The following is a 24,820-nucleotide window of genomic DNA, read 5'->3' on the forward strand; positions in this document are numbered from 1 at the left end:
ACCCTTCTGAGATAGGCCATCCACCGCAGGGCGACAGGAAAAAAAGGGGCAGCAGTTTCGGTACCGGAGAACCCAGCCTCTTTTCGACTCCAAAGGCAACCCAACCTCTCTCCCAAGGGAGGAGACCCCTCCGACAAGACAAAGGCGCCAGCCGCGAGAGGAGACCCAGAGTACGCGTGCGCCAAGGAGCGCGCGTGCGCGTGGCGGTCAGCGCCGCGGCCCAAGGCGTGGGAGGAGAGGGGGACCCGGGAAGCGAAGCGCCGAGAGAAGAGAGCCAGAAGGCTGGGAAGGGCCGATTGGTGAGGCGCTCGCCTGCGCCCACTGGTGGCCGGAGGTGAAGACGCCTGAGAAGGCCTCACTGCCCTCCCCTCCCCTGGGGAGGCTCGCGCTCCCGCCGCTCGCGCCTGCGCTGCCCGCCGGCCGCGGGAGCGCGCCCTCTTGCTGGTGCGCGCGCTCGCAGTCTCCGCCACCCACCAGCTCCCGCACCAGTAGCAGCGCCGCCGCCGCCGCCGCCCACCTTCAGCCGCCGCCACCACAGCCACTTTCTCCTCTGCTTTCCTCTACTGTCCTCGCCCTCTGTCGACTATCAGGTAAGTGGGAGGCTCCGAAATCTGTCTCCTTGTCCGCCCCTTTGCACCTCCATGCCGCCGTCCCTTGCCCCAGAGATGGGTTTCATGAAGTGGGCATTGGTCGGGGGCAACGGCGGGGTCCCCTCTTTGCGCGGTCTACGCTCCAGGTCTGGAACTAGGGCGGGTTGGAAAGGGAACCATGCAAGGGCTGTGTGTGTGTGTGTGTGTGCGTGCGCGCAAGGGCTCTGTGTGTGTGTGTGTGTGTGTGTGTGTGTGTGTGTCCGTCCGTCCTGGGATGGTCGATACGATCTGCTTCGGGCAGACCTGGGCAGAGGTTGTGCCCACAGGGTGGGGCTCGGGATGGCGGTGACCTGGGGGAGGGTGCTGCTATGCACTCTCGAACACCGTCTTTTGCCGCAATGGGCGTGTAGACTCTGTATGTGTGTGTGTCGGAGGGGGGTGGTCCAGTGACGACCACCGAAACCGAATCTGTCATCTGATTTCTTTGCCTCCGTTTGCCATCAGCTCTAAGGAAGGTATCGATCGGGTTCTAGAAAAGATGACTCCCTGCCTGCCCCTCCCTACAGCTCTCTGGCAGATATTCCATATCGAAATAAGGGGCTTTCGCTGCTCCTTATTTAAGGCGGTGGCCACCGCCTCCTCGTTTTCCTCCTTCAGAAACCCGCAGGGGACATTTGGGGGCTGGGAGTGGAATCAGGGAGATGGGGAGGGGTCCTGGCGCTGTCACTTTAGTTGCCCTTCCCCCTGCGCGCGCCTGGCACCGAGACGCGAGCAGCGCCGTGCCCGAGAGAAGGTGGTGCACAGATCCCAGTGTGGAGGTTCGGAAAGGCAGGGGTCATCTGGCCTTGCGATGTGGAAAGACACGGCAGCTGCCGATCCGGGCTCGAGGGCGCGCACAGCCGCAGCCCAGGACAGACCGGCGAGGGGGCTGCAGGTGCATTTTTGGGCGGGCCCCTTTCTCTGCGCTCTGCGCCGGCGTCCGGCGTGTGCGCTCTCTGCCGGAGGCGCAGGGCTGGCGCGCAGGGCTCGCCCCTCACTGCGGCAGTGGGTGTGGACCCGGGTGGGTGAGGAGGGGGAGGGTAGGCTGTGCCTCCTCCCACTTCCACCCCTGCTTTTTTCCCCTCCGAACGCGAGGTGCCATCTTTTTGCGGCGTGTCACGTCTTTACAGTACCATGCCAAGCCAGGTGGCTGAGCTTCGGAGGACAGGGCGGGACTGTTATTAAGGCGGGGGGGGGGGGGCAGTTAGCGCTGAAATCTTGGCGTTTTGCTGCTGTGGGTTCGAGCACTGGGGGCTTTCACCCGGGATCTTCCTCTGGGGCTCGTTGCTTTGTTTGTAGTGCTTACGTGATCTGTGTTACCAGCCCCGGGTTTTGGCTTTCATTCTATGAGGGTGTTTACCCAAGGCTCCCGCCCCTTTCCCCGCTTTTTGCCCCTCATTTTTGAGCCCTTTGTTAGCCTCGGGGCTTGCCAGGGTAGAGGAACTCGAGTCAGCCCCGGGTGCACGATTGCAACGGGCGTGACCATGCGCCGCCCCCTCCCAGAGCCGGGCCGCGCGCCAGAAAGCGTCCGTGGGGCCGAAGGGGTGGGATTCGAGGTCTCTGCGTGAGGTGCGGGCGGGTGGCCGTAGAGGGACGATGCCCCTCCCTACACCCGGAGCGTCCCGGGGGCCACACCCCACCAGGCTGCCCACCAAGGGGGCACCGGAGACCCCCGACGAGAGTTCGCAGGTGGGGGCCCTCTTCGCTTCACGCCCTGTTGCTTCGCCAGGAGGGAGAATGTGAGGAAGGGGCATGAGGTTTCCTCGGGTGCTGCAGGCCACACCCATTTTATCAGGCTGACTGAGAGCGGGGGCGCAGAGGGGACGTTGTCATGGAGACCACACGCGCCCCAGGAATGGACCTTGGGGCGTTGCCCCACCCCTTCCCAACAGAGATGGAGAACCCTGGGGTAGGGGTAGCTGCGGCCCCTCAGACTCCTGGAGGACGCTGGAGTGAGACTCCCCCAACCCTAAACCCGTGGCTCTTCCTAATTGGCCTCCGGCGTCCGCAGCCACCCAGATAGGCGTCTCTCATGTATTTTTATTATTATAGCCGAATATTATTTTAGAAACATGCGGGATTTTCACTTTAAAAGCCCGAGTTCGCCGCCGCCCTTCAAACCGGGGGAAGGTGGGAAGATAGGGAGGCGGGTACGGACCCTGGCAAACAAATCCGAGCCTCGCCCTCCTTCGATTAGCCGGGTCCTGGCAGCTTTCTTGTTCATTCTATCGCTGGAAATTGGTGCGGGGGCGCAGTTCTGAGAGGGATCATTTTAGGGGCGGAATCATCCTCTCGAGCCGCGCAGATTGGGCTGAATTTGCGGGGAATAGCTCGGCTGGCGATCAAGAGTCCACCCACGGTCAGGCCGAACCTTCTTGTGGCTTAGGGGTCGGAACCTCCCTGCAGAGCTGGGCCCAGCACGGGCGCGTTGCCTAGAGGTTCACGGATCAATTCGAGCATCTTCTCAGCTTCCTCCCTCTTCCATTGAGCTGGACAGGAGATTCTGGTTCCAGACAGAGCGAGGGTGTTGGAGCGGCCCTCGGAACGGGGAGCCCGCAGCTACCTCTGCCCGGGATGGACTGTGGACAGAGAAGTCATCTCCTGTCGGTCGGGAGAAAAGGAAAGCGGCGAAGGCAAACGCGTTTAGCGCAGTGCGAGGAACAAAGCGTAGTACAGGCGTCCGCGATTTTACTCTATTTTGAAATGTGTTGGCGGGGCTCTGGAGTCGGCAAGGCCGGTGGGGGGAGGGGGGCTGTTAATGGAGGAATCCCTGGGGCCGGGGGATGGTTCTTCGTACGCTGATCGGGAAACTCCATCCCTGGCTCTGGGCGCGCCTTACCTAATCAGCTTCCTCTATTGGATCTAGAGGGATACCGCGTTTGCGCCCACGCTCCGACGCTGAAGCACGGAGCCAGCCGCGGCGCCTCGGTTTCCGGGGCGCGGATTCGAGAGCCATCGATTCCTGTCCCCGAAACTCCGCAGGTGGGGGCTGTTTTAAGCCTTAGGAGACCCCACTAGGCGCCTGGCGCTCTGGTAACTCCATGCGCGGGGCTCTGACTGGTCCGGGTTGGGATGGATGATGGGACCTGGGACAGCGACTGTCCGCCTGTCCCTCCAGGCCACCGCGCATTCAGGCTCAGCAGGACAGCCTCGAGTTTTATCTGATCCCTGTCCCTCAGATTGACTCATCCTACGACAGAAAGAGAAATGCCTTTCCTACCACAATGAATTAAGGTATTATTTTGTGTTTTGTGCTGCTCATATTTAGCACTTAAGAATTGCTTATCCATTCCTCCATTTCCAAACCTTCCCCTAAATAAATTACTCACTTCTCCCAGCGCCCTCTCAGAGTGACTCTTGAAGCTAATCAATTTCTTGACCAATATTTGCTTCTATAACAGGCTGTGTTTACTGCACTAACCTGGCTTCAATCTTGGGGTTCAACTTTGGATAATTTGGAGGAGGAGTTTGTTGGCTTTGCTAGGTTTTGGATGAATGACAGTCTGTGACTGTGTGTCCCTGTCCCCGAAGACCTTGTCTGCACACGCCCATCATGGAGAGGCGTGGCTTTTGGGTGATTTCTAGTATCAGACACAGATCCCTGCACAGGAACAAAAGAAACGGATTATTTCCACAAATTACAAGAAGAAAACTTACAGTCGGTTTGATTGAGGAAGGGTAAAATTTATTCCAGTTGGTAAAAGAGTGCCTTCAGTTGAACATGCCCTTTGACCCACATGCCCTTTGAGAACTGTGTCAGTCTGGAGATGTGGCAGGATGGTGGTGCCCTTTATTTAGGCTGAATTTTCCTTCTGCCCTTTTAACATCAGTTCATGAAGCCCATTTGTTGAAAATTGTAAGAAATTGTGTTTTATTCCACCTTCCCTCAGCATTTATGTATATGGTTGGGGTGGCTCCACGGCTGTGTACACGAACATATGTTAGTTTTCCAGCTAGATTGTGCCTTCTATTTAGTTAATTAGTATCTTCCTTACTCTAACCTTGAAAAAGAAATCACTTAAAAACAAGTAAAAACACCCTTTGGTGCCTCCTACAGTGCTAGACATACAATAGGTCTTTGGGTCATATTCATTTAACAAATAAATGAATAAAGTGGGAAAGTGCAGGTCAAAAAGGTGGTGAAGAGAAAGCAGAATGGGAGGAGGGCTTTATTCAAGGTCATGGCATCAAGAAATTTTGGGGATAAATCCAAGCCAGTATGTCCCCTGCTCTGTATCCAGATGACACCCAGAAAGATGCCTGTGCCCCTTGGTGCACCTCCCCACCCTCCCTCTTTGCTTTCCCACCTTCCCACTGTAGTACTTCTGGTCCCCACTGCTCACCTCACCCTTGCTGGCCAGAAGGGCACAGAAGAGAGGAGAGGGGAGAGACCATACTCCCCCCAGGGAAGGAAGACCCCGCCCTGCCACCTTTAGGGCTGCAGCTGCTCCTCATGGCAGGAGGTCAGAGAGATGGAGGTGGGAAACCCTATTTGCCTCTGCTCCTTCTCCTTCCTTCCAGTTTTCATCATCCCACCTCAGAGGACCCCTGCCCCAACCCCTCCACATCCCCAGAAACGCTCACCTGATCAGCCAGCACTAACTTGCCACCTTAGGTGCTTCTACCAGTGACTTGGAACTGGCATGGGAGGGGCACCTCAGGAGGTGAGGGGAAGAGGGGACCCAGCCTAACCATCTGGGCTGCAGCAGGGAGAGGAATCCATGTTCTAGCTGGGACTTTTAGCTGTTTTCCTATAAAACAGTGGTTCCCAACCTCTCAGGCCATTGAGATGTCTAAAGATATCTTTTATTTTCACAAGTGGGAGAGGGTGCTACTGGCATCTAGTGGTTAGAGGCTAGGGATGCTACATGCTGCTAAACATCCTACAAGGCCTGGGATGCTTAAATGATACGGTCCCAAATATCACTGGTGCCAGGGTTGAGGAGCCCCACCATAGAAACATTGTTACCCTGGCACTGTTATCTCACCTTACATTCATTGAGTGTCTTCTAGGAGGCACTGTTCAGAGTGCTCTGCAGAGATTATCTCATTTAATCCTCACAACAACCTTTAGCGTGGCAGGTTCGGTTATCTCCATATTACATATGCGGAAACTGAAGTACAGAGAGGTTTAGTAACGCACGAAAGTCACCCAGCCAGTGAGTGGTGGAGCTGGGCGTCTGACAGTAGCCCCCTCCCCCTTTCAGCTACACGTGGGCTTAATAGGCCTTGTGTGGGCTAGCGGGAACCAAAGCACAATCTATAACATTGACCCAGTGGATATTCTAACTCCAAAACTGCTGACTCACACATGAACTTGTGCAAGAGTCTGTACTTGGAGCGCTGCATAAAGCTCAGAACTTCATCCTTAACACATGGAACAAGGGATTTCCCTCAACCTCTGTACCTCAGTTTATAAAATGGGAAATAACCTGGGGACCTGAAACCTCTTCCTCCAATCCAGGATTTCAGGACTACTCTGTTATATACTGGAGCAGCTAGGTCTGATTGGCTCAAAGAAGGCTGGAAATCAAGATCCGGGGATTGTGACGTACACTCAGCTATGGTCAAGGTCAAATCACTGAAGTTTTGAGGCCATCAGATTCTCATCTTAGGTTCTGCACCTCAGAGAGTTGAAGCTTTGGCACCTGCCGTTGGGACCCAGCTCTGAGCATGTGCGGGTGAGAGGAGTCAGTCTGGCGTAGGAAGGACCTCATGCAAGAGTCTGTCTTCCTTGGCAAAGGTGGGTTTGGGGGTGTTTCTCACTTCCTGGGATCCAGGTTCTGCAGTAAATATTCCAGTATACTGTGATGTAGAGGGACTGCCTGGAATCCTCCATCCACAGGACTCACTGCCACTCCACCCAGACAAGGGTGCTACGCGGCTGTGATTCCATTGCTTCCCACAACCACCAGTGTGGGCAACTGGACAGGCAGCGTCCACATCACATACACCAGACTCACTTCTGTTCCCTTGCCAAGGGGGCTGCTGTCCAAGAATTCTTTTCCTGCTTGCGGCACCACACTCCTGCCACCTCTGCCAGGTTCCCTTCCTGCCCAGATGGCCCCCACCTGAGTGCGGCGAAGCAGCGCGAGGCCAGCTCAGGATGGTTTTTGAGCTTTTTGGGTTCCTTGGTTGGCAAACATTCTGCAGGTGTAGGGATCGGCTTCCATAAAACGTCAGCTTGAATAACTTCCAGATAGATTATCTGAAATTGCTTTTGCTTTATTGATATTTCAGCGGGCTCTATGCTTGCCCTGATCAGGAACACTAAGAATTAATCCCCAGGAAATGCATTTTGTGCCTTAGCTATTCAAGGAAGGTTTGTGAGTGCCTGGAGGGCAGACGCTGGTTTTCCCCAGACAGGTCCCCAGCGGAGGGCAGCATCCAGCATGTAAAGACAGTAGGTTTGGCCTAATGGTTAAGGATTGGGGCTTGGATTGGACATCCTGGGTGCAAATCTAAACTCCCCCACTCACTATGGGACCTAAGCTGTGTTGTTTAGCCTCTTGGAGTGTTTTTTATTGTCTGTAACTTGGGGCATGATAGTACCTATTTCACAGGTTGCTATGATGTTTAAATGGGGTAATGTCATGCTTAGCCCAGGGTTTGGCACATACTAATTGCTCAGTAAGTGGCTTCGTGGGCAGCAGCCTCTCAGTAGACCTTTGTGATTGGATGAATGTGCAAAGACTCCTACTGACCCTGGCGGTGGAATCAGTTTAAACAGATAAATTGTTACACTGTGTAGGGATCACCATAGGAGAAGTAGGTAGTTGTCCCTGGATGTTTGGGTAGAAGTGGATCCCCGAAAATCGCACACACCCAAGTTTAAATGCACCCATAGAACTCTCACCACAGGCGAGCAGAGTGACTTATCATCTGTTGTCCCTGCTTCTGTCCTCTTTCTTCCTGAAATCCACTCCATGCCAGGAATAGACTGTGGACTCTTCCCCACTTGCCAGAGCTGAGCTGCCCTCCCTCCCACCACCTGGGAGTGGTGACCCGGCTGAGCGGGTCGGGTTCAGAGATCTTACTAGTTGACTCATGGAATAAATAGTGAGTGCTGATGAGATTGAGAAAGTAATGGGAGGCAGTGGAGGAGAGATTTTAACAATGAAATAATGAAGCAGAGTGGGGAAGGTGGTAAACTGGGAAGCAGGCTTCAAGGTGGCAGTTGAGAGTCAAGTAGAAAAAATGTTAAGGAAAGCAAACTGGACATGTTCTAAATCCAGGGAGCTCCAAGCATCTGATAACCATAGTCATATCTGAATTAATAAATTCGGCTTAAGAAGCTTTCTTATTCATGGAACGAAGACTGAGAATCATAATGCGTCAGTTTTTTTAAAAAAGTCATTAAACCAGAAAAATCATAAAAAATGATGCATGTATGTCAAGCATTCAGCTTAACGAGAGAGTTGTGCATTTATTCCCCTATCTTTTGGTGCAGGGCCCAGGCCTTCTCTGAGTGCTTGGGTCAGCTGGTTGGAATTCCTTGTCTTTTTGGCATAAGTTACACTCATAATACGTTGTCTAGGACTTCCAGCTCTTTGGAACAAGGACTTACACTGTGGAGTAATCTGAAGACGGAATCTCTCTAAAGTTTTACTATTTTTTTTTCACAGTCTTTAACATCTTATTTGACAGGTAAAAAATTACTCACATTTGTGAAGTCTCTCCAAAGTATTCATCTTGATTTTCCAAAAGGCAATTAATGATTTTCAGAATTCATCTTTCATTTAATACTTGCATCAGCTTGCACTTGATTTAAGTTATGTGACTATTATAATAAGTATGATGGACCTAGAGGGTTGACTGTGGTAGGAGGTGGCCGTGGCTATGGACGCCGGGCCCTGTGGACGCAGCCTTGAATTTTTACGGTCTTTGATTTCTGCTTCTTACATGGTGTCAGGTAGGAGAGGGCCTGTTGTGCAGACTTCTGTGTTTAGTGAATGACGGGCATCGTCCTGCCTTTCTTCCAGGACTAGCACTTCACATAGAAGCCCGACTGAAGGGGGCATTGCAGAATTCTCCCCATAGGACTCAAAACAAATTTAAATTCTCTTTACTGTGTTAACTTTCCTTAGTGGAGGAGTTTTAGATCAAGGTCCAACAATTTTAAAAGCCATTTCTAAATCAGCAAGTTCAAATTAAATCTGAAGCCACTGATATTGATGCTTCACTCATGGGCCTCCCTTTGGTCCTGTCTGCTGCACTGCTAAGTCAGCATCAAAGAGAAGAGGGTTATGCATTATCTCTGGTCCCAGCTGCTGGTTTTCCTTCCAGCTTATGGCCCAGATTCCTGGTTTCTCGGGAAGGCTGAGTGATACTGTCTTGGGACCTGAGCCTAACAGTCCTACAAAGAGTCTCGGGAGGCACTTTCATCCTCGTGTCCTCCTCCCCAGGACACCAAGGATATTAGAGGACCCCTGGGTCCACAATCGCCTGTGATGTGATCTACAGCCAGTACATGGTGCCAGGAAGGAAGTGGCAGAAAGGAACAATTCATGGAATCATGGAACTGCGCCCCTCCCCCAGAATAAAGGACAGACTTTCCCCCTGAATTAGAACTAGCATTTTAAATTCTGCGTCAACAGAATTGTCCTGGATCGTATCCAGCTCTGCCATTGATTTCCAGGTCATTTCCAAGTGTTCCTAATTGGACAGTTGGTACCAGATCACTGTCTTACCTCATTCCTCTCCTATGGCCTGAAAAAGAGGCGTATTGGGTAATTAATAATCTAAAGGCTTAAGTACCCACAGGAAGGTTACAATTTAAAGAATCTCTTTGGTTTAATGTTTAAATGTGAGCATTCGCTATCTTATTTGTTGTATGTCTGGGTTTTTTATATTGGGTTTGCTGAAAGCCAGAACAGCTTTCAACTTTGGTATTGGTAATGCATCAGAATTTAAATCAACTTATAAGCCAAGCAAAGGTCGTATATACAAATAAAATAGTTGTATATGACCTGCTACATTGGGGCCCAGTAAGAATGCGGTGTAGTTTCATATGGACCTGTCCCTTTCAAAGCTGCTGCTTGCCAAGAATCACCAGGAATAGCTGTTTGGAAGAGTCACTAGCCCTCTGCCATGCATCTTCTGTCTTGCCTTTCCCTAAGAACAGGGAAAGCCTGCGCTGGCCCCAGCCCACTGTGCAGCAGTTCAGCGTTTGCCTCTGCTGTCGCCATGGGACCAGCTTAGAAATGAAGGATTTTGCAGAACATTCCTAAATCCGCTTGAATAATGGACTGATCATTCACAAACTCACCTGAATCTTCTTTAAACCTATTTAATCTTTTCCCCAGGGTTAATCTTTTGAGGATAAAGTACCTCCTGGGTGTCTCTCCACTGGGTTCATTTCTTCTTTTAGTTCCGAAGTCCGTCCCTTCTCAGCAACGCAGTGAGTGATGGCTGCACTCTGTTCCTTTCAGAGTATTAATGAAGACTGAATACATTGAAATAAATCCTCTTCAGTGTCACTAAAGTGCTATAAATAATTATGAACCAATGTTTGATGTCTGATGGGAAACACAGGGAAAACACATTTTACTGGCAGGATTCATATTAAAAGTTGACAATCTGGGCCAAGTGAAAACCTTTTTAAAATATCTCCTTGTCTAAATGATAAATCTTGCCAGCAAGCCTGAATCCAGAAGTTAGTCATCTCCTCATTTTGGGGGACTCTGTTATCACCCACAGCTTGGGCTTATCCAGCCCTGAATTTAATTGCAATCTTCCTTGACTACCTACCAATTGTAGCAATAATTAAGATGTCCTGGACCTCTATCTGTCCATCTGTAAAATGGGGATTATTCAGTCTTCCTCCTCAGAATGGACGATAATGTGGTTTTTCTTCTCAATGGGTAATCACAGAACTGAAATAAAACAATCTATGAGGATTCTTTTGAGCTTTTCAGAAAACAAGTGCCACAGGGAGGGGGGTGTCCCCTGGGAGTCAGAGTCAAGCACCTGATCTGAAGTCCCTCCTGGGCTGAGCCTGATTCCTGTAATACTAGAGCCACTGTTGCCACCCTCTCCTCTAGTGCCAGCCAGACTGCGCAGGCTGCTTCCCAGGGCTGAGCATGCAGTCAGCAGGGCCTGTGCCTGGGATGGCTGGACAGACAGCCTGTACTGATCTTGTCTGCCCCTGTTTTGGAGAGGAGGCCCAAAGCCAGGTGGGACAGTGGGTGGGGTGCTTTTATATGGCCTCAAATGATGTCCTCCCCAGCCAGTGCTGACTTCTCCGGAGAGGGGCAGGGACTTCCTTGGTTCATGCTGTGACTCTCAGCGGGAATTAATTTCCTGGGAGCCTTTCTGTTTTCCCTAGGGGTTTCAGTTTCCTCCAAATCAGACAGGGACTTGGTGCAGAATCTCATGTTCTAATTATGCCCAAGGGCAGCCTCTTCCTGCCGCTGTGTTTAGCACGTGCTGGGGATCGATTAAAGCAAGAGTGATTAAATTAAAGGCTGGAGTTGACTTTGATGGTATAATATTCTGATGGCTGTTTGGTGGCAAGAGGCATGGGGAAGGCTCATTAATTGAACACTTGCACTTGGAATGTGAATTGGGCTGCCACTGGGCTGCAGTCTGTTTGCCTTTGCCCAGTGAATGGAGGGTTTCTCATGCCTGTAGATGGTGGGAAGTATTTCTGAGCCTGTATGTCACCCTACCCTGACAGCAGCCCAGCTGCTTTACCACATGGCTGGCCTGGAGCATCAGTCCTGGGTACCTAATGGCCCCACATCATCAACACTTGTTTATCCTGCTCTCCCCAAAGCTGTACTCTTTATGCCCTGGTCCCGGCCACTTTGGTCAATGGAACCTGCCATCTTCCAGTCCCCATGTGGCAAACCTTGGAGTCTTACACCCTTCCCTTAACTTCCCATATCCTGGGTCAGACTTGACCATCAGTTTCTTCCTCCCAGACATCACCTGGACCTGCCCCTCCCTTCGTGTCCATCCTTACCAGTACTGAAAGGAATGTAGGCCTTATCATTTCACCTTGGCATCATTGTGGAAACAATAATAAGTTGTTCTCAAATTCAGGTCCGAAATTGACATCTAATCCATTTTGCAGACCATTGCCAAACTCTTCCTCCCAGAGCAGCCCTGTCATCCACCCTGCCCCATCCAAGCATGAGTCCACACTTGGCTCTTCTGTCCCTTGCTAAGCCATGCCCCACCTTCTCTGCCTGCCTGCATCCCCCTGCCTCAGCTTGGCCTCCCCATCAGGTCCTACTGGTCCAGTCCCTCTGCTAGCCAGCCTACCTCTTGACTCCTTTGTAAACATCATGTTCTTTCTACCCCTAGCCCATTCATGGTATCTTTGCTGAGAATGTCCTCTCTCCCTTCCCTCCCCCTCTTTAAGTCACCCTGACCTTCCTTAGTCTCTGTCCTCCCTGAAGCCTTCTCCATCTACTACACTCTACAGGATCCAGAGATCTCTACGCATTTCATCTCTCACTAGTCATCAGCACCGCGGTGGTTAACACTTAATTGTTTTCCCTCTGGCCTTGCTATGTGTGCAGGTTTCATCTTCCCACAAGCTGTATGTCCACTGAGGGCAAGTCTTGTGTCTTATGTGGCTTTCCTGCTCCCCTGGGTGTCTTGCCCAGTCACAGAGCTGGGCACATACATAGCTCAGAATAATTACTCTTGATTCATGCAGTTGGATATTAATAAATCAAATAGGCTGATATCAGATGAGTTTTACCTGTTTAAATAAAGAAAATTCTCTACTTCCTAGTACATGGCTCTGTTGTTCTAGATATTCAAAAATAGCAAAAATCTCATTTCCTTTAAAGTATTCCATAATTGTTGCTTTGCCCCACTTCAGACCAACTTAACTGTTAGTCCATATTAAGTTTGCTATATGAAGATGCTGATAATAATGGTAGTCGAAGGTTGCTTTTATTTTACTAAAAATATTGCTGCATTTAACCCTCAGTCCCCTACAAGGCAGGAATTATCCTCCTCATTTTGCAGAGGAGCAAACTGAGGCCCAGAGATTTCTCAGCTGGGGAGGGAGCCAGGTGGTATCTCAGTCCAGCCAGCCTGCCTTCACACCCTCAGAGCCCCGCCTGTGGTTCCATTCAGCACGCCAAATGACATGTCATTAGTGCTAATGACCGGAGAAGCCGTGCCCTCCAGCCTCCGTGTTTGGGTCATATGTAACATGAGCCCGGAGAAAATATTTTAAACTGAAAGCTAGCCTCTAAACTGGGCTGCTGCTTCATGTCGCCGGTGACGGCAGAACCAAATGTAGTGTCATGGGCCGGTCCTCACTTATCAAGTAGAGAAGTTCATTTTTCTTCCAGCATGAAAAATGTTCACATTCGCCAAACGTCCATGGAGGGGTAATGTGCCACCAAAGGCTGGGAAGTGTGGACCCTGGAGGAGCCTGGGGTGTAATCTCAGGGAAGGTAACGTTCAGGTTCCCTGTCAGTGTCTACAGGGAGAAATTTAATTCCAGGTGGATGGTTTCCTTGGGTGAGGCAGATGAAACAAGCCCCTGTTGTTAGGAAAAAGGGTCACAGTAGGAGGGGAAAGGAGGGGTGAGGCCAAGTCTGCATCACCCCCCCTCCCCAGGTACTGCTCCATCCCCCCTGACTCAACAATCCACTTTATTTCCCCCAGGTCTACACCACTGTGGTTCATGCTCTAGGACCAGAAAAGTGATGGGGAACAGAGAAGGGAGGGGCTCACACAGGGTACCAGGGGGTCTCTGCAGCCCCCAAATTACTAACAGGCACATAGTATGTTACTGTTCACATTCTCTCATTTAATTCTTGACATGAGCCTATGAGAATTCTTTTCTCCTTTACAGATGAGGAAACTGAGGTGACCCTCAGGAAGTTTAAGTGGGGTTTGGGAAAATTCAGTGGCAGCTGAAATCACAGGGCTCATTTAAGGCTGATGGAGGATTCGAACCCAGGACTTCTGTTTCTCAAGCCTGGACTCTGCTCCCCAGAGCAAGACTCATCCTGGCTTTTCCCTTCACTGCTTTAGCCTGAGGGGTCCTACCAGTTAGTTTACCTGCCAGTGCCTGTGCAGGGGGCGGGGAAGAAGAGACACAGATTGCTTTTTCCTCTTATAAAAAAATTCTGTTCGGCCTAATAAGTGTTGGGGGATAGGCATAAATTGTGCCCCAAAGAGCTCCTGAGCTCTGGTGATGGAAAGCAGGAGGCGGGCACAGGGGAAGGGAGAAATTACTGAAGCGGTGCAGCCTGCTCTGTGCTAAACGGGCGGCTGCCCCGCTGGGTCTCCCAGGAGCTGGAGGCCGTGATGGTGGGGCTGGCCCTGCCTCACCACACCCCCGTTTCCGTGGATCCCAAAGACACGAAAGAGGAAACACCACCATCACATTTAAGGCAGACCTGGCTAAGTAACACATCGTGTGATACAGGTTATTTTTTTTCATAACTAAAGGCTAAAAATGGTTGCTTGAATTTTAAGATAATTAGTAAATTAATTGTTTCTCTCTATACTACTAGTTTTGAAGCAAATTGATTAAAACCTTCTGCTTTCATGTTACTAGTGCTCATTATTTTCTGTTTAATTTGCACAATTTTGATTCCATTTGTGAGGTTTCCCCGGGGGGACCAGGCTCCCTACTGCATCCATCTCTTGGGTGATGGTTTATTCATCTTTGTATCCTCAGTATCTGGCCCAGAGTGTGGCACAGAATAAATGCTTAGTAATTGTTTAGTGAATGAGTAAATGGGTGAATAAGTGAATTCAGGACTGAATAAAACTTAAGACCTCTTTTTAGGTCTTTAGAAAGGGAAACAGGTGCATAATTTGTTTATTTGTTCATCCTTCTACAGTCCTGGAGGATGGAGGAGTACACGTCTGCATGTGGAGTTTTGAGTGCTAAAAGTAGAAATGCAGGTACTATTTGCCATAATCTTTTTGTTTTATTTTGGGGGTGGTAATTAGGTTTGTATTTATTTATTTTGAGGGAGGTACTGGGAACTGAACCCAGGACCTGATGCATGCTAAGCATGTGCTCTACATGCTGAGCTACTCCCTCCCCACTGATTTGCCATAACCTTTTAAAACATTAAGTCCTTAGATTAATTTAAGCCTTTAGATTCTTGTGAAAACCAAAATGCCACTGTGAACCATGAGCCCTGCTTCACAGAGATCTTGATGACCAGGGCTGGGTCTGTGGCCTGATCCTCTGGAACGTATCGGGAATGGCAGTGAGCAGTTCAAGGCAAAACACTTAAATCCTGGCCATTTCATGAACAGCTCAGGCCCAGGTAGGGCTCTCAGAATTAGCAAATTAAGACACAGGATGCCTCATTAAATTTGGATTTCAGGTAAACAACCATTTTTTTTTGGTATAAGTGTGGTAGGCTACATAATGCTCCCCTCTTCCGCCCCCACTGAGATATCAGATCTTAGTCTCCAGAACCTGTGACTCTCACCTTATTTGGGAGAAAGATCTTTGCAGATGTGATTAATGAAGGATCTTGAGATGAGATTGTCCTGTATTATCTGGGTCCTAAGTGCAATCACATATGTCTTATAGGAGCCAGACAGAGATTAAAATCGGGGAAGAGAAGACAATGTAATGATGGAGGCAGAGATTAGAGTGATATGGGTGCCAATAGCCACCAGAAGCTATGAGAGGCCAGCAAAGGATTTTCTCCTAGAGCTTATAGAAGAAACATGGCCCTGTCAACACCTTGATTTCAGCCCAGTGATACTGAGTTTGGACTTCTGGCCTCCAGACCTACGGGAGAATAAATATCTGTTGTTTTAAGCCACTCAAGTTTGTGGCAATTTGTTACAGCATCCACAGGAAACCAGTACAGGTATGTCCCATGCAGTATTTGGGACACACCCTAAAAAAATTATCTGTTGTTTATCTGAAATTGAGGTTCATCCAGGCACCCTGTATTTTATGTGGCAATCCTGATTCCCAGGACCAAAGAAAGGGGCTTTTAAATTTTCAAGAAAGCCAGTGGAGGCTGTCAGGAAGTAGACTTCTTTATGTTAGGCGTCTTTGTAAGCACAGTTCAACTGAACCGATTTGAAGTGAACTTTACTAACTACCCTTCGGACAAAAGAGGTGGGCAGTTAGACAGGTGTTAATGATTTATTTTTTTTTCCACAGTCATTTGAGCACTTCCTATAAAATAGAAGCTCTGTGTCAGGGTGGAGGAGTTAGCCATTAATCCGTACATCTAGGCTAAGTTACAAACCATTCCAGATAAATCACGTGAAATGTGGCCATTAACAGAGCTTGAGTGATGCTGCAGTGCATTTCTGATACTTGAGCTGCCCCTGGGAATCTTGCACCCTTTCATTGTTGGATGCAGGGGCCCTGAGCAGAACAGCTATGTAAATCCCGGTTGCAAAGGAGAGGACTTCACAGCCGACCTGAAATGGAGGGAGGGGGCAGATGCTGCAGGAAGGGGCTGGCTCTGGATTCCCAGGAGGCATTCTCAATGGAAGTAGATGCAGAATGTCCCCATTGTTTCCTATGGCATCACACTCTAACGTGAGTTGAAGACAAACTGGCCCTTTGGTTGCTCCCCATGCAGAGAGGGCTGCCCAGCACGGGCCAGGACATCAGTCTTCAAGGGTCAGACTCAGGTTCATGGTGCAGCTGGAAGTCACAGCTTTCACTGCTGTGCTGCTGCAGATTTCTCTCACCTACTGTTGGGCTCTCTGAAACCTGGACAGTCCCCAGATCCTCAGGCTTTTAATGATGCTCCCAGAATCCATGGTGTTTGAACTTCAAGGGGCCTTGGGTCATCCAGAACAGGCAGGGGGTCCTAGGTCACCCCAGAATTGCCCCAGATGCTTTACCAAAATACCCATGCCTGGGAAAAGAGAAAAACAGGTTGCTTACCCAAAAAAGGAGTTGGGGGAGACCAAACATGAAAAGATGCTTGACCTGGTCCATAATAAAAGAACTGCTGATAAAAACCACGATGCGATGCCACTGCTCATGTTGAGATGGCCAAGGTCTGGAGGGGCGGTAACCCCCAGCCGGCTGGACTGTGCTGCTGGTGAGAGTGGAAAACCATCACTTCGGAAGGGAAGTGTGCCCGATCGATCAGATATCCTTTGACAGAGTGTTGCTGCTTCTGAGAATTTACTCTTTCTATACAAGCAAAGGCATATATACAGGGGTCTGTTGGGGAATTATGCAAAAGTCTGGAAATGATCAGTGTGGAACTAGCTAAATAAACCATAGTCCCTGGAGAGGTGCACTGGGTCCATACATGTGGCTCTGGGCGCTCCCTCAGATGCCTTGTTAATTGAGGAAGAAGATGGGCATCGTGTGTTACCATTTGTGTAAAAGGCGGGAGGGTGCATGCAAATGAGTCACTTACGTGCAGCCTGACTCTGGAAGGAAGGAAGGGTGAAAATCAGGTTTGGATGGCAGCCTCTGGGGGGAGAAATCGTGGGGGCAGGAGATGTCACTCACACTCTGCTCTTTTATCTTGTGTATGTATTACCTTTTTAAAAGATAAATTCACATGTGTATGTATATATGTGCTCAGGCCCCAGCTCACTTCAAAAGGATAAGCATGTCTCGAAGGTTCTTTCAAAGGCTCCCCAGGTGATGTGTGACGCCCCCTGGTGGAGAAACTCTGCTCCGGCCTCACCCTCATTTCCCAGAGGGGCGGAAGCTGTTACCAGGCCTGTGTGGGCTAGCCTGGGCACTTCGTGCTTTAGACAAGAGGACTTCCAGATGAGCTGTAGGAATAGGACTTAGCAGCAGCACACACAGTGTGCTTGTGAAGCATTTATAAAGTGTGGAACAGAACAGAGAGCACCTTCTAGAATGCTCCCTCGGGAGTAGAGGAGGACAAGAGGAGATGAACTGCCGTGTTATGTAAGTGTCTAGTCCTTGTCGGGGTTTGTGACAACCCAGACAAGCCCCATAGCCACCCTGGTCCCGAGTGCCTGGTGACCTGCGTTCCAGGTGAGACTCCCGTGGACGGGTTCCCTGAGGGCAGGCTGAGTGATATTCCACTTTATGATGTTAATGCCCGATCCTTTTATATCGTAAACAACCTCACTGCTATTTTTCCTCTTAGTGTTTTCATACAAATGATCTCATTTCATCCTCCCAGTCATTCCAGGCTGGGTGGCACTTCCTGTTGGGATGAAACGGAAGCTGCCATCCCAGAACCTCAGCAGTGGAGACAGGGTGAGGGGCTTCCTGGTCCCAGCCCTGCCTCGGGGCAGCAGCCTGTCTCCACTGGAGTAACTTCTGAGGTACAGGTCCACACTCTGCTCCACAGGTCTTTCCAGAGTTCCTCCAGAATCCCCGTCCTCCCCTGAAGGACGCAGAGCTTAACCCCAAGACCCCGCTCTTTGGGGACACTTCCCACACCTAGAGAAGCAAAAGCCACTGCCAGTCTTCTCTTTCAGATACAGAACTGCAGTCCTCAGAGGTGTTCCAGCCAAGGCTCTGAGGGCCTCATTTCATTTTAATTATCGTGTGGCCCCATTGGCTCTCTCATAGCCACGGCTAGGATGTAAATTCCTGACCCCAAGGCCTAAGCATTTCCTGCTGTTTGTTAGTTAAGGGTCAGTCTACTGGGCCTGTGGGACCCGAGACTCCCAGAACCATGGAGGGGGAAGAACCCATAGAAACCACTGGGGCCCACACCCACCCCCCACCCAAACTCCTCTTCTGCCTTCCTGACAGAGTCACCCAGCTTCCCTGTGATGGCAGTTCACAGCCTCGTCAACCATCTGACGAGGGGACTGGGACGGAGGAGAAGGAAGTGGCCAGAAGAGGAAAGTGTTGGGAGCAGCTCTCAAACGTGTGACATCCTTAGAATTAGTCACCTCCTTCCCTTCAGCTGTTTCTTCTCCTCTCAGGACCTCCCTTCTCCCCACACCTCCCCACATTCTGAGGTTATACTGAGAAAAATCCACAGAGGTGCCAGCACAAGATGTTGAAGACCACAAATTTGACATTTTAACAGATGCCAGGGCCACTTGAGAAATGAGGTGACAGCCCAGAGAGGTAAAGTGACCTCCCCAGAGTCACACAGCAAGTTCATGGCAGAGCTGGACTAGCATTGGTCTCCCCACACAGATCCCCTCCCATGCCCTATCTCACCTCCCTCCAGTGATGTGGTGCCCCAGGACAGACCCTGCAACCCATCTGGTCTGGGGGGCCGACCAACAGTGGAGGCCTGACCGGGAAACACCAATATTTGAGCTCTCAAGAAATAAAGGTGAAGCCTCTCAGATGACGGAGGCCAATCACTGGGACACACACTCGGATTTACAGATGTGTCCCTTGGGCAGCGGCTTTCCAGAACATTCCCTCTTTCTTCCATACAGTAAAGGCCTCTTGTGTGACTCCGGCCGATCTCCTCCCAGGGCTCCCTTGTTTTACTGATTTTGAAAATCATTTCACTTCATGGAGAGTGTGAGCTTTGCCTCGGAGGGATCACATGAGCCTGTGTTGAGCAACCAACACTAAGGCCAAGTAGTCACCCCTCAGTGCGGCAGGAGCTAGAGTCGTATGAAGCCTAGTGACTAGGATTTGCCCTCAAGGAGAAAAGTTAAACAAAACAAGAGCAAAAACAACAGCAAAAGGACATCTCTCAAAGAAGGGCTCTGAGTGGAGGTTAAGTGTCCGTTCACAAAGCAGCCAGGCTGAAGTGCCTTCACTCCTTTTGAAAGGAGAAGCGCACACCCTGATTGAACACAAACAGGGCGAAGGTAGAGCTCAGTGGTAGAGTGCATGCCCAGCATGCACGAGGTCCTGGGTTCAATCCCCACTACCTCCACTTAAAAAATAAATAAATGAACCTAATTACCTCTACACACAAAAAAAAACCAAGCCAAAAACACCCTCCAAAATTTAAAAAAATGCTAATTTCCTAGAGAATGTCCACCATTCCTGGAGGATGCGTGGGTGTCCCTAGTGGAATAGCCTTCCCCTCAGCTGTGCTTAAATGATAGGAGCAACATTTGTTGCTGGAAAATATCAGTTAGGCTAATGAGGTTTTTCTTGCCCATGGAGATGAAGCAGTTCCCAACAATAGACACCCTGTGCAGGGAAGAAGGGCATTACTGCCGTTTGGCCCACCCGCAGGGTGAGTGAGCCCCCAGATAGTGTGGGTGGTCTAACTCAGGAGCCCTTTAATTTTTTGTCCACTTTGGCCCAATGATACTGTCTTATGGGCATCTGGGCCCATCATGGCCAGATCATTCCAACTTTTCCTCCCTGGCTGTCTCCTGGAGTCATCTTCCTTTTCCTTTTCTAAGTCAGCCCGTCCCACCATAAGCACAGAAGCTGCTAAGGGGGCTCCTCACTGGCCATCTCTCCCTGCACCTGCCTGCCCTCTTCGCAGCCACTCAAACAATTTTACCCAAGTGTTGTTTTAATCGTTATATTGTTAGCCCATCTTACTAAAAGAAACAGACATGAGATGCAATTTACCCACCTCTCCCTGCCATCCCAGATTGTGGATGAGATGTGGTGGGAGGGGCCGAAGCCTTGGAGGAGGGCTGACAGGGGTTGACCCTTGGCTGCTCCCTCCTAGCTGTGTGGCCTTGGTTAAGTAGCTCCACTTCTCTGAGACTGGTTCCTCATCTGAAAAATGGGAATAGTAGCACCTCTCTTTCAGGGCTGCTGTAAGGCATGGCGGTGATGTCCGTAGGCACAGAGCATAGGGAGTGGCTGACTCTTAGTGACACTCCTGACACTGCCATGATAACCAGTCATCATGGTAATGACCTGGATACATGCCTCTGCTTTGGTAAGCTTTTAGAGGTCGGGTCATAGAACTGAAGGGGTTATAAAAAGTCACTTTCTGCTTTCTGTACTTGAATTTTTCCCCCCAAGTTTAGTAGGTCTGTAATTTCTTTTGTGTGTTTGTCTAGGAATTTTTATTATGTAAGATGAATAGATTCTCATTATCAAAAATTCAGGTGGTAGCATGAATTATTTTTAGTTTTAAATTTTTTATCATTATTTTTCTTAATGGAGGTACTGGGAATTGAACCCAGGACTTCATGCATGCTAAGCAAGCACTCTGCCACTGAGCTATACCTTCCCCCCTGAATTATTTTTATAATCAGAAAAAAATACAGATACCATTTTGAAAGATTTCATCTCATCAACTCCATTTTCCACCCTTCTGATGTTTTTTTAAGTCTTTGCTACTCCCTTCACCTGCCAGCGACACTAACCACTCAAGCCCTGCCTGTTGTCACGTCTCCACTCCTCCCTCCACTTGGCCCCGGGGTGCCTCCCCTGGAAATGTTTCTTCTTGCGTCTGAGAACTGGAGGAAAGGGCGCCTATTCCCAGGGCACCCTCACCCCTGCCAAGGCCGGAGCCCTCATCCCAGCCCCTCACCTGAGGAGGACCCCAAGGTTTCCTGAGACCTGGTGCAGAGAACTCTGCTCACGATTAGTTCCCATGGCTGGACCCACAAATGACGTTGTGGGAGACGGTGGGTTCATCACCAGCGCTGGCTCTTGTCACTCTGCCTGGTTCAGGGTTCTCTCCTTCCCCTCCTCACCTTCCCCCACCACTGGACTCATCTGGGGGCAGGTGGGGCTTCAAGCTCAGGAGGGTTTAAGGGGCTCAAGATGGGACTGGCAGCTCAAAGCTGCTAAGGTCCATCTCAGACCCACGCTGTGTTACTAGGCTTTGTGGGCCAGCCTGGGCACCTGGCTGCCGTGGGCAGGGGAACCTTCCAGGTGAGCTGTAGGTGGAGACACAGGTGCCTGGAAAGTTTTCCTCGGCTCTGTCCGCACCTGTAAAATACGCTGGGCAGTACACTTGTTTGTATGGATCCTAGGCCTCAGGTTCCTTTTTTTTTTAGGGGGATGGATTTGGCTTTTCCCCTAGCCCCTTATCCCCCTATCACCTATCACCTGTCTGGCATTTGATGACCAGCTGCCTGGCTGGAGTTGGTGGTGACAATGGGAACAGAACAGTAGTGGCTGGCATGTTCCTGCTTCACCTCATTTCATCACTCTGTTGCCTATTGAGTTTGCAGATTTTTCCTCCATTTTTTCACCTGGGGAATCCGAGGTTCAGAGCAGCTAGGTAACCTCCCCACGGTCCCTCAGCTCTTAGGGGCCACACTTGGCAGCACAGAGGTCCCCTCTTTATGCTCGTCCTGGAGGACACTCCAGCCTGAGCACCGCTGCCTCAAGTGGCCTCCTCTCCCCAGGCTGTGGACCTCCTTCCTGCCTGGCAGCTCCAGTAACATGCCCACTCTCAGTGGCTCAGCTCTGCCCCCTGCCCCTCCCCGGTCCGGAGTGCTCTGGTAAAGTCGGGGGTGGCTGCATAGGCCCTGTCACTTCCAAATGCCTCCCAGTGCCCGGGAACCCTGCAGACACACCCTCCTCAGTCACCCACTAACGCACAGGGGACACATCTGGAGTCCCAGAGACAGCGGGGGTGGCTTTGCAGAAATGCTAGCCTAGCAGCAGAGCTGAGCAGTTCTATTAGCAGCTGACTGGCGACCCTCCCCTCATCTGGCGTTTAGCACCTGGCACACTGCGGGCACTTAATAATAATTAAATTCATAATGAACGTCAGAAAGGCCAGCATGTGGTAAATGTATGCATCTTTGCACAATTGTTATACAGCATGATGAACAAGCCATTAACAGTTAATCAGGAATGCAAATGAGTGTGAGAAAAATACGATTACAAAGATTTTCACTCCTTCCTCCCCTCCCCAGACTTTTAAAAGAAAGTTTAGGGATAATTTTCTTTGGATTGTCCTCATAGTAGGATTTATCATGAAAGTAACTGGGACGAGAACCTTTATGTGCTTCTCCATGTATGTTTGGGAAATTTGGAGATTTTGTCACTGATGAGAGCCAGTGCCTCACAGGCCATGGGAAGTTCTCCAGAACGGGCAATCAGCATCCCGTGCAGAAAAATTCTCTTCCCCAGACGCAGGTCCCAGGCCTGGCAGCCATGTTAGGGGCGTGTCCTACAAGACAATGTGGGTCAGAGCATGGAGGCTGCTCAGCATTCCCTGTGCACCGCAGCCCCTCCTTGCCTGGACAACCCCATCAGGACAGCTTGCCCTGGAGGAAGCTTGGTGCCTGGCCTGGGGTCCCTGTGCGTGGAGGGAGTGCTGAGGGGGTTCACAGATTGCTTAGTTAAAAAGTGACGACAGATTGCTTATTACCCCAAGGGACAAGGTGCAGAGAGCCCAGGCAAGCATCATGCCACCAAATGCCTACGCTGGAGGGGCCTGGGGAGGCCCCCAGCCAATGATACTGTCTTACGGGCATCTGGGCCCATCATGGCCAGATCATTCCAACTTTTCAAAATAAATCAGAAATTGTCCTTTGCTTAAACATCCCTATTTTTGAGCTCAGGTTACTAATGTAGAATCCTTAAGCTTTCTAATATACTCCTGGGCTGGTGGTCTGGTTTAAATTTTATCTGGAGGAATTCAAGCTAGACAGCTGGAAGGACTTACTGAGATGGGGCTTTTGAGACCGTGGGGAAAGAGGGAGCACTATGTCTTTGGGGTGTTCTGGTGCCATCCTGCTGGAAGTGAGCAGGGACCAAAGATTCCTCAGGGAGGTTCAAAACACCTGGCCCGTGACCCTCCCTGAGCCCTCTCTCTGGCTCTGTGCAATGGCAGCTCTGGGCAGGTCTGTGACTCTCGTTCCAAAGGCCTTCTGTTTTGCATTTGAGGATTCCTCTCATCGGATGCTTGTTGGTTGCTATCTTTTAACTTTTAAGGGCTATTTTATCAAAATTCCCAGCCAAAGTGTCCAAATTATACCTTAAAATTTGAGAAGGTCCAGCATGTCCGTTTGGATGTCTGCTGTGTGCCAGGCACCGGGCTACTTGGGAACTACTCAGTCCTGGTCCTTGAGAAGTTCAGAGTTTAGCTAGGGTACGTGCACACACACTCACATACTGTGGCTTTATGAGTCAGTTTTATACATACAATAAAGGTACTATTATGTTGAGGCATTTTGATATACAAACTCTCTTAAAAGAGAAGACACCTAGAACAGGTGTTACCTGAAGCCTTCCTCCAGCCTCTTCTATCACAGCTCAGGTTTTTCACCAAGAATGGAATGGGAACATGGTCCAAAGACGGAGCTGACTTTGGGACTGGATCCCCACCAGGAAGTCAGGCCGGGCTAGGGCAGATCCCCAGAACCATCAGGAAACAGTGGTCCTTCCAGGCTGGTTTAGCCCCAAAGCCCCATAGAGTTTACTCCTGATTCAAGAGCATGAGACATGCACAGGGAAGGGCAGCCTGGATGTGGTCTGGCTGTCCCAGGTTAACTTGTGGGCACTTGGGAGAAAGCCCAGAGCCAGCCAGCCAGCCTTTGAGGCTCTGTGTGGTTCTGGATTGCTCCCGTAAAGGGGAACTGAAGTCTTTCTCGTTAAAGTCTTTCTCACTCTGAAGCTCATGATAGGACTGCAGCTGTCATTGGCTCAACCTGTATGCTGTTGCCTGGGACCTTGATCTGTGCACACACTGTAGAGCCAGGTGGCTGGGTTCAAATCCCAGCTCTTCTGTGTCCTTGCTGTGTGAACTCGTGCAAGTCATTCAGCCTCTCTGCCTGAGTTTCCTCACCTATAAAATTAGAATAATGATACTACATACCTCACAGGGTTGTGAAGAGAATTAAATGAATTAAAATTTATAAAGTGCACAGAAAAGAGCCTTGAAGGCAGCAAGTACTAGCTAAGGGTTTAGGTTGAAAAGACCCTTAAGTACACTCTCTGTGGATTTCACAAGCCCTTCGTTTTGCATTCACACCCAACCCTGCTATCCCTTGGGATCCAGCCCTAGTTCTGCTTCCTAAGCGTGAGACGGGCTCAGGAAGATCTGCATGAAGAGGAGAGAAAGCAGCCTCTCGTTCAAGATGGTAAAATCAGGCTGTGGTATCCTCACCACCCCATCTGCGGCTCAGTGTCTGGAATCTCCAAAGCCCATTTTGAATACAAGTGTAGAGCCACGTGAGTGAGAGCCACCTGTGCCTCTAAAGGCTCCTTTGCTCAGAGCATCACCCTTACCAAGGGTCTGAGGATGGAGGAGTGCTTACTGGAGAGCAATGGGCTGGCTGCCCAGCCTCCTCCAGACCACTCTTCTTTGCCTGTTCATACATCACTTGACAAACACAGCCAAAAAACAGCACACAAAGGAGCAGGGGGAAAGGCCCCAGAACTCCGTGACTTCACAGACCTGGCT

At 50.2% G+C, this 24,820-nt stretch overlaps 1 protein-coding gene and 2 long non-coding RNA genes across 7 annotated transcripts in view; 1 reads left to right on the forward strand and 2 right to left on the reverse strand.

The window, feature by feature from the left end:
• Window positions 1-260: 260 nt before the first annotated feature.
• MAPT (microtubule associated protein tau) overlaps window positions 261-24,820 on the forward strand; it is a 111,663-nt gene continuing 87,103 nt past the window's right edge. The window contains exon 1 of one of the 3 annotated variants that reach the window (XM_072939343.1): window positions 261-590. The gene's annotated coding sequence lies outside the window, so the exon portion shown is untranslated. The remainder of the gene's footprint in view (window positions 591-24,820) is intronic. The other 2 variants (XM_072939349.1, XM_072939351.1) reach the window with 2 other exon arrangements.
• On the reverse strand, window positions 15,717-16,733 carry LOC140686332 (uncharacterized). The gene is made up of 2 exons (XR_012060068.1): window positions 16,495-16,733; window positions 15,717-16,019 (listed from the first exon to the last, which is right to left on the reverse strand). It is a non-coding gene; the product is annotated as an uncharacterized lncRNA (long non-coding RNA).
• Window positions 22,192-24,725, reverse strand: LOC140686331 (uncharacterized). 3 transcript variants are annotated; one of them, XR_012060066.1, is made up of 4 exons: window positions 24,646-24,673; window positions 23,638-23,759; window positions 23,393-23,480; window positions 22,192-22,582 (listed from the first exon to the last, which is right to left on the reverse strand). It is a non-coding gene; the product is annotated as an uncharacterized lncRNA (long non-coding RNA). The 3 variants fall into 3 exon arrangements; XR_012060067.1 differs by lacking the exon at window positions 23,638-23,759 and having other exon boundaries at window positions 24,646-24,725; XR_012060065.1 differs by lacking the exon at window positions 23,638-23,759 and having other exon boundaries at window positions 23,393-23,501; window positions 24,646-24,716.

Source organism: Vicugna pacos, chromosome 16, assembly GCF_048564905.1.
Source record: "Vicugna pacos chromosome 16, VicPac4, whole genome shotgun sequence".
Lineage (NCBI taxonomy): Eukaryota > Metazoa > Chordata > Mammalia > Artiodactyla > Camelidae > Vicugna > Vicugna pacos.